We start from the raw sequence: 9,515 nt of genomic DNA, 5'->3' as shown, positions 1-9,515 counted from the left end.
GGGCTTCACGCTGAGTGTGGAGCCTGTTTGAGATTTTCTGTGTCTGCTCCCCACCCCACCAACTTGTGCTCTCTCTCTCTCTCCAAAAAGCATAAAATATATTTTATTCTCATCTTAAGGTTAGAAAAATGCAATGGAAGCACAAGAGATTAAATAACTTTCCTACCCATTTCCCAGAGTTACATTGTCAAATGGTTGATTTTCCCTTAAAAATGCATATATACACATGCGCACAAACAAATCTCGAATCTCTCAGAATGCTTTCTAATTTTTATAACCAGAAAGTAGTGCTTTGACATTTCCATAAAGATTATTTGTGAGATTAGCCAAAGGGGAGAGAGGATGCCCTGCATAAAACATAGGTTTGTATCCTTGGAAAGGGGTGCATGCTATTTAAATTTCTTTCTTTATCAGGAATTATAGGATGTCACTAATTTTTTACTGATGAGCATAGGCTAACAACTACTGGTGTTGTAATTAATTTTTTCCCCAATGATTAGACTATCACCAGCCTTACTTAAACCTGTCCTTAATCCTTTCCTAGGATACAGATTGTTAGAATGAATTTATTCCAAATATGTAAAATTCACCTTATACGTGATAATAAAATATACTGACAGATCAGCTTGGCTGAAACTGTAATCTAAAGTTTCCACTCAAATAATTGGGCACCTGCATGGCTCATTTGGTTAAGTATCTGACTCTTAATTTTGGCTCAGGTCATGATCTCATGGGTTGTGAGCCTGAGCCCCGCGTAGGGCTCCGTGCTCAGTGTGGAGTCTGCTTGAAGATTCTCTCCCTCTGCCCCTCGCCCCACGCACATGTGCACATGCATGTGTGCTTGCTCTCTCTCAAATAAATAAAAATTAAAAAAATAAATTCTCCACTCAATTAAAAAGCTAAATATCTTATTACTGATTCAAAAGAAGAAACATTTGAAATAGGATTCCCAAGATGAGGTTCAGAGTCATATCATCACTTTTTGAGATTAATAATAGAGGATTTTGCACCTGCTACTGTCACACTATGTCATAGTAATTTATAGAGTTAGAATCTGGAAAATTAGACTTTGGGGGTTTCTCTTTAGAAGTCAGCGTCTAACTCTTCTAATCCTTTACTCCACAAAGATGTTTTCTAAATTGATAGAAGCACTTCCTAACTGATATCACTGCTTTTGCCTTTTTTTTTCCCAGATAAAAGAGTACACACACACAGTTGTGATTTCAGTCCTCATGTATCATCTTTTTTTTACCTTGTCTTTTTTTCTTTCAATCTGACCACCTCCCACCCATACTTATGTTGATACTTTTCACTTTTAACTGTTGATAATCAGTTTTAATACACAAGGAAAGAAAACGTTCATTTTTAAATTGATATTTTCAAAAACTGAAATTTGTTCATGTTTTTGATAATCCATTTTTTTAATCTTAGCAACTTTTCCATGTCAAAAAAAAAATTAGCAACAGTGGCCTAGTAGATATTTGGAAATTAAAGACCTTCTTAGATTTGTTATTTTATGAATTCCTTGTAAAGATGGAGACATTTCATGTTTAATTTAAAATATACAATAGTGGGCTTGTGCACAAGAAAATATTTTTCACAATAGCAGTTATCCTGCAACTAATTTGCTTTTAGAGCTTTATGCCTTTAGGCTAACAAACAGTCTAAGTTCGTTTAATCTTAATTAAACTTTTCTCTCAAAATAACTTACTTGACTGACAAATGAAAAATGTTTTCCCTTTGGACTCATACATACATGAATTAAAATGCAGGATGCTTTGAATCCCTAAAGAGAAAAACACTAAAGTTTTCACTCTGAAGCAGACAGCTTAAGTACTCAATAATATCCATCATCTATATTTCCTAGAGTCAGATGTGCCTATTACTTGGTGGTAATATAGACACCAAAGTAGCCTGTTGATGTTAGGAGGGAAAGGTATGGGTTACATTGATCAAAACCTATTTTATTTTTAATTTGCATCTCTGATTTAGTTCTTTTAAATATATATGGAATAACGTTACTGTTGTCAAAATGTTGCTAGTTGTGAAAGGAGACAGTGAGGGCAATGAGAGTGTAATTATCAGTGGTTGACACCATTGATTGAAAGTTGTACTATTATTCAGTTTCTTTGGAACTGAGACTATAGCTTTTAGAATTATATTGGATAAATTCTCTTACGGACCCACCATTTAGCATCAGTTCGTATATCTGACTCTCACTGTGATTCTTTTATTATGACTTCTTTGTGTGCCTTAAATTTAGCTCAATAGGTTACAAAGTAGATATTAAATAAATGTTACATGAATGAATAAATGAATTAATTGACCACTTTCTAAATTTTATAGAACTTAATAAAGCTACATATACTCAGTTTTGCCTCATGGTTTTGCCATAATACTGTCTATCTAAGCAGATTCTATCACCCCAGACAGGATGATAGCAGATAGCTGATGATGCTGTTCATGACTTATGGTGAATATTTTATTGTTGTTCCTGAAAAGTCAACTAGAACAAACAAATTAATTACTGGATGTAATTCCAACAATACTTATAAAGAAATTATAGAGAATTTAATAAAAGCATTCAAAAATTCATTTGGAAATAAAAAAAAGCACTTGAAAGCCACAAAATATGTATTACTGACATTGCATCAAATATATAAATCAGTTTCTGAGGATTGATGGCTTGACAATACTAAGTTTGACTTTCCAGGAATATGTATGCCTCCCAGTTTATTAATTTTGTTTTAATATCCTTCAGTAAAACATTATGGTTGCCTCCATATAGACCTTGGATACCTAAAAATTTGGCAAAGGCATATTATATAATGATTTTGCTATTGTTGATAGTCTTTTATTGTACTTTCTAATATATTATTGCTAATATGTAGTAAATTATTTTGGTATACTTTCTGGTAGCCAGGTATCTGACTAAACTTTTTTCCAGGTATGTTTTGGATATTTTAGATATGTAACAATGTAGAAAGTACAGATTTTTTCCTTCCTTCAAAAAGTGAGGTCTTTTCTCACTGATTCTACCTTACTTATAACATGGGCTACAAAATTTGAAATATATATTTTTAAGATTTTACTTACTTATTTGACACAGAGAGAGAGACAGCGAGAGAGGGAACACAAGCAGGGTGAGTGGAAGAGGGAGAAGCAGTCTTCCCACGGAGTAGGGAGCCCAATGTGGGGCTCCATCCCAGGATCCTGAGATCATGACCCGAGCCGAAGGCAGATACTTAACCAACTGAGCCACCCAGGCGCCCCCCAAAACTTTGAAATTTTTTTAAAGATTTTATTTATTTATTTGACAGAGAGAGACACAGCGAGAGAGGGAACACAAGCAGGGGGAGTGGAAGAGGGAGAAGCAGGCTTCCCGCTTGAGCAGGGAGCCCGATGCAGGGCTCGATCCCAGCACCCTGAGATCATGACCTGAGCCAAAGACAGACGCTTAACTGACTGAGCCACCCAGGTGCCCCTGAAATATTTTAAATAATAAAGGTGAAAGGGAAGATTCTTGTATATTCCTTGACATTGATGAAATTGCTCTTAGTGTTTCGCCATTAGGTGTATTATTGGATATTGTATATGAGTCTGGTTAGATAATCCCTATTATAATTAGGATGTATACAAACTAAGAACTTTTTTTAAATAAGAAATTTTATTAAATGCTTTTAAAGTCAGCCCAAATGGTCAGGCACATTTTTCCTTAAAATATACTGTAATCAATTATATGCCTTGACAATTAAATATTATTCTTACATTTTAGTGTAAACTCATCTTGAATATGACGAATTCTTCTTTTAATACGTTGGTTAGTTCAGTATGATAGACTATTTACCTTTTTTGTTTTCATGTTTATAATCATTATTGGTCTTAAGTCTTCTGTTTTTATGCTCTCAGATTTTGTTATCCATATTATGTGCAGTGTATAAAACACATCAGGACTTTCTCTCTCTCTCTTTTTTTTATGCTCCAGAGGGCTTATATATAAAAAAGACATTATTGTGTTTTGAAAGCTTGAAAGAACTGGGCTATAAAACTACATAGACCTGAGGCTATTCTTTCACTACTTTTTTCAATTTCTTCTCCATTTGTTGGTCTATTCCATTTTCTATTTCCTGAATATGTTTTAGTTATTTATGTGTTTGAGATATTCACATTTGTCAGCTCCTCATTTTCCCTAGTCATTCTCAGATTTAAAAAAATGAATTTTGTATTCTGGTGGTATCTTTTCTTCTTTCTCTTCTTTCCCCTTCTGTTCTCTCTCCTCATTACATAGAACAGTGATATTAAAAGTATGGATTCTTCATCACCACCATTGTCAGTAAGAACTAACTTTGGAATCTCTGCCTACCACTATGCACTGTAAGGAAGTGCTTCAAATCAATCAATCACAAGTATATAGCCCCATCACATCTGCATAATAAGATGTCAGCTCAAATGTTATTAATTTAGTCAAAACTTAGATGAGTTTTTACGTATCTGTAAACATCTGCTCATTTCAAAACATTTTTAATTGATCGAATATTTATCATTATATGTAGATGTTTCACATAACAGGCAAAGTCATTGAAGTATACCATGCTGATGATTAAGAATTCAGAATACACTTGGAAATTATTATATAGCAACTGAAATGGTTGAAATAATTGTTACTTAAGGGAAATGAAGATAGTTCTCTTAATACAGTTAATGGATCCCCTATGATAGAATTTCTCCTTGGTGGTTAAATAAAAAATCTAAAGTTGTTAAAGGATTATATTAAAAGATTAATATTTTTTCCTTTGCAAGTTTTTTTCTCTCTTTCCAAATGCCAGGCCCTGTTCTAGATGCTGAGAATAAATAGAACATGGTATAAAACAAAGTCCTGCTTTTCAAAGAGTTAAGGTAGAAGGAAAGAGACAATAAATACATAAAATGAATGTCAAGCAAAGTAGTATACAGCAGAAAATAATGAACCGCATCCCAGAAGGATCCTGTTTATGATAGGGTACCCAAATGTGCCTTTCCAATGAAGAGACATTTGACGAGAGACCTGGAAGCAGAAAAGGAGGAAATCATGTACATATTTGGAGGAGGCATTTTTTAGGCAGAAGAAGCAAGGCATCCATTTGGGAGAAGCTCTGGTGTGCTTAAGGAACAGCAAGAAGAAAGGTCAGTGCGCCTGCCATAGTGAGTGAAGATGGGGAGCCAGGAACCTCCATGGAGTGGTTTTAATTCCATCCCAGCATTCAAATGTATAATCATGTGCATGCCTAAAGAGGAACCATCTGTCTTTAGCTATTTTCCATGTTTCCCAAGGAAATATTTCCTTTTTTTCTCTAGAGGTTATCATAGTGGGGTGGAGCATCATCTGCCAAGGAGAGTGGACGTGTGTGACAGACTTCTTTGATTGGATGGACCCAAAAACTATTTTCTGCCTTAAGATCTTATGATGAGATGAGCCTGTGGGACACACACTTCACCAGCTACTAATAAGATTTGCCTTTTAACTCTTAGGCAGTTTTACAGGTAGAAAGGAAATTTTGCAATATGGTGAATTGGCATAAAGAAAAGGACATTAGTTTCAGGTTCTGGAGACTTCAGTCCAAATTGTGCTTCACATAAGCTGTGTGACATTGGGTGTGACTCTTATTTACTTTTTCAGGCTTTTACTTCCAAACAAATTTTGAAGTAGGCAAACAGGAGGATTTTTAGTGACACCAACACTTCATTATGCAATACAGTGCCCACCCAGCTTCATCTGTGTCCATTTCTCATTCCATTTTCCTCACAGAATTTATGTCTTCAGCTTGTTCTTCCTATAAACTTGAGAAATGACTGGCTTCTAAAACAGATATTATTAAAAGATAGCAACTGATACAACTTATTTTTATAATACTTCAAACTTACCAAAAATTATATCATCTCATTTCCATATCAAAATAACTCCCTGTCACATCTGGGCAGGTGTGATCATTACTTTTTGATAGAGGGGCAATTAAAAATACTAGTGCTAATGGTTTACTCAACATCACATGGCTGTGCCTCTTAAGTAAGAAATAAAACCTGGTTTTCATATAAGCTGTTTTATTAATGCCCTACTCCGGCTGAAGTAGAATAAAAGTACCACCCAACCCTAAATAGTCTCCCCCAGGCATTTATTAAGGATGTGAGTGGGGAAGGCCTTACTCATTCATGTTTTTTACCTAAGTGGTAAATGTATGGTAGAATAAGGCCAGAGAAGGGTATTCCTCAGATTCCCTTATCTTACTAAATAATGGTTACTTCAACAGATCAGTCCTATTGAATTAGATTACTTCTACATGTAAATTTGCTTTTTCCACCAGAGCATTTTTTTTGCTCTAGATTTTGTCCCCCCCCAATTTAATATTTTGGCCAGAGGAAAAAAAATACGTGACTCTGGTGTAGAGCTAAGTTATGGGGGTTAAATATTTAATTCTTAATTGTGACATCAAGACACATGTTGTATACTCTATAATACTGGATTTTTTTTTTTCTGCTTCCCAAAGCTCAGCATTCTTATTGTTTCCTATCTTAAGTTGTTCCTTATTCTCTAGCAGTGTGGTTGTTAGAGAGCACTGTTGTTGTCTGATAAAACAAAATTATTCAACAGCAGATGAAGCTGTAATTATAATCAGAGTTCATACTTACGGGAAATGAAATAAAAATTAAAAGTACTAACTTTTTGACATTTTGATTATCTGGAAATTCTCCCAGTCTGACAGACGACTGTTTGGGCACATGGCTACATTTAAATGTAGAGACAAGAGACTCCTTATAAATCAAACAAAATTGTTCTGGACTGGATTTCACATTATTTCCCAATTCTCTGGTTTTTTGTGGAATTCTGGGTTTTGATTAGAGATTTAGTTATGAGTAATGGACACTTTCCTTTCAAATTATGGTTTCATAAAATGAAAAACTAATATGTTTTACAATTGAAGAAAAGAGAGAAACAGTCTTTTCTGAAGAGTAAAGGGAATGGTACACATTTCCTGGTTAAAAATTTACATGCTCTTATTTATTTAAAAACATGTACACCTAATAAAAACTCCTTCTTTTGCTACACAGGTGGTTCTTCAATTAAGATGCCATTGTGTTCAGCAATAAATCGACATTCATGGAATCATTCACTTTGTTCACGTCCTCCAACTCACACAGCAGGGTCTTCCTACATTTTTCAAGCAGAAATGATATAGCCACCAGTTCACGAACTCCAAGAGACACCAACAGTATCCAAACATTTTATAAAATAACACACAAAAGTCTAATGCAACTTCTCTCCCCAGCCTTATCTTCCTCAGCTCAGCTTGAATGAGTGAGTGATAGCATTATTTGAGGAGAAAAGGACGAGCAAATCTAAGAACTTCGCCTTCATGGCTGCTCTATGAGAGAACGGCGCAGTCATACCAACCTCCAGCTCTTCTTCAATACATGAATTGTTTCTTGCTCAGTGATGGAAAAGAAAAATCAAGTGATGGGGCTCCTGGGTGATTCAGTCAGTTAAGCGTCTGCCTTCAGCTTGGGTCATGATCTTGGGGTCCTATTATCGAGCCCCGTGTCAGGCTCCCTGCTCGCGGGGAGTCTGCTTCTCCCTCTCCTCACTGCTAGTGCTCTCTCTCAAGGGAGCCAAGGTTCGCTCCCTTGGCTCTGGCCATTCCTAATGGAGGAAGATTCCAAATGCAGTGATTAGAGTAGTTCTTACTTTCAGATCTGGAAACATAGGTAGCCAGATACAGTACCACCAAAGTCTCTCTTGAAAAATACACACAAAAACTCATGATCTACTGTATCTAGGACTTTCTTTCACCTTTAAATCTACTTAAAAAGTTTCAACTTAGAAAAATGTAGCTTCATTGAAACATTCTCTTAAAACCACAGACCAAAAAACATGTGGGTGGATGTGTATAGAGGAACAGGAGAGTAGCTATACTTTTCCATACACCCAATTTTAACCGTTTTGCTTCATTACTATGTTATGATAAGCGGTAAAGCAAAAATCTTAACTGGAAAAAAAAAAGCTGTGGTAAACAATGCAATCAGCAGCAAGGTACCGACTCTACATCCCAAACCAAACACATTGCTAGGTATTTACAGAGAAAACCTTTTTCCTCAACAACCCTCAACTGTAAAGGTTTTTGTTGTTGTTGTTGTTTGTACAAACACTATCTGGTAACAGTTTTACCGGTAACAATTGGGAAGGCAATTGGAAGAAGGTCCCCTCTGTCTTTCCGACTTTCTCTCTCTCTCTCAAGTAAATAAATAAAATCTTAAAAAAAAATCAAGTGATAATTGGGAAGACAAATTAAAGTGTATAACAGCATTATACAATTATAAAGTGAACCTAAACTTATAATCCATCACATTCTTCTTTAAAGCTTTTTGTAACAAAATATACAACCATGGTAATTGTTTTTCACCAAACTCAGAAAAGAAAATAACAATTATAGGAGACACAAATTACTGTTTTCTTTTTTATTCTTTATACTTTAAATGACATGATTTATTTTTAAAAATTTTTCTGTTGAAGGATAGTTGACACAGGATGTTACATTAGTTTCAGGTGTACATAGCAATTCACCGGCTCTATGTGTCATGCTGTGTTCACTGTAAGTATAGCTACCATCTGTCACCACAAAACGCTGTTACAATACCATTGACTATATTCCGTATGCTGTGCCTTTTATCCCTGTGACCTGTCCATTAGGTTCTGGAAGCTTGTACCTCCCGCTCCCCTTCACCCCCTTCGCCTATTCCCACACCTTCCTCCCCACTGGCAGCCACCAGTCTGTTCTCTGTATTTATGGATCTGTTTCTGCATTTTTTGTTTGTTCATGTGTTTTGTTTTTGAAGATTCCACATGTAAGTAAAATCATATGATATTTGTCTTTCTCCGTCTGACTTATTTCACTTAGGATAATACTTTCTAGGCCCATCCATGTTGTTGCAAATGGCAAGATCTCATTCTTTTTATGGCTGAGTAATAGTCTATTGTATTAATACACGACATCTCCCTTATTCATTCATCTATCAGTGGACACTTAGGTGGCTTCCATATCTTGACTGTTGTAAATAATGTTGCAATAAACATAGGGGTGCATATATCTTTCTGAATTATTTCTGTTTACTTTGGGAAATACCCTGTCATATTACTGGAATTACTGGACTGTATGTATAAATAACATTTATTAAAATGAGTATCTGGTGAGAAATGAGATTTCAGTTTCAACTCAGTCACTTCCTATTTGGCCACTGGGGCAAAAAGGTCATCTTTCATGGCCTCTTTCTCCTTATCTTTAAAATGAGGGAAATACCCCACTACATGGTTCCCACAGGGAATCATGGGGTGGGAATCCAAATCTGGTGGAAACCAAATCTGTGACCAATCTTGATAAGAGAAAGAGACAGAGACAGAAAGAGACAGAGAGAATTTATTGCAATTATCTGTGAAGACATGAAATAGCTCTGGCAAAAGCATGATTGTGAGCCACATGAAATTCAGA

The sequence above is a fragment of the Zalophus californianus genome, chromosome 5 (assembly GCF_009762305.2).
Source record: "Zalophus californianus isolate mZalCal1 chromosome 5, mZalCal1.pri.v2, whole genome shotgun sequence".
Taxonomy (NCBI): domain Eukaryota; kingdom Metazoa; phylum Chordata; class Mammalia; order Carnivora; family Otariidae; genus Zalophus; species Zalophus californianus.
The sequence above is the reverse complement of the archived record's forward strand: the minus strand, read 5'-3'. Positions refer to the sequence as shown.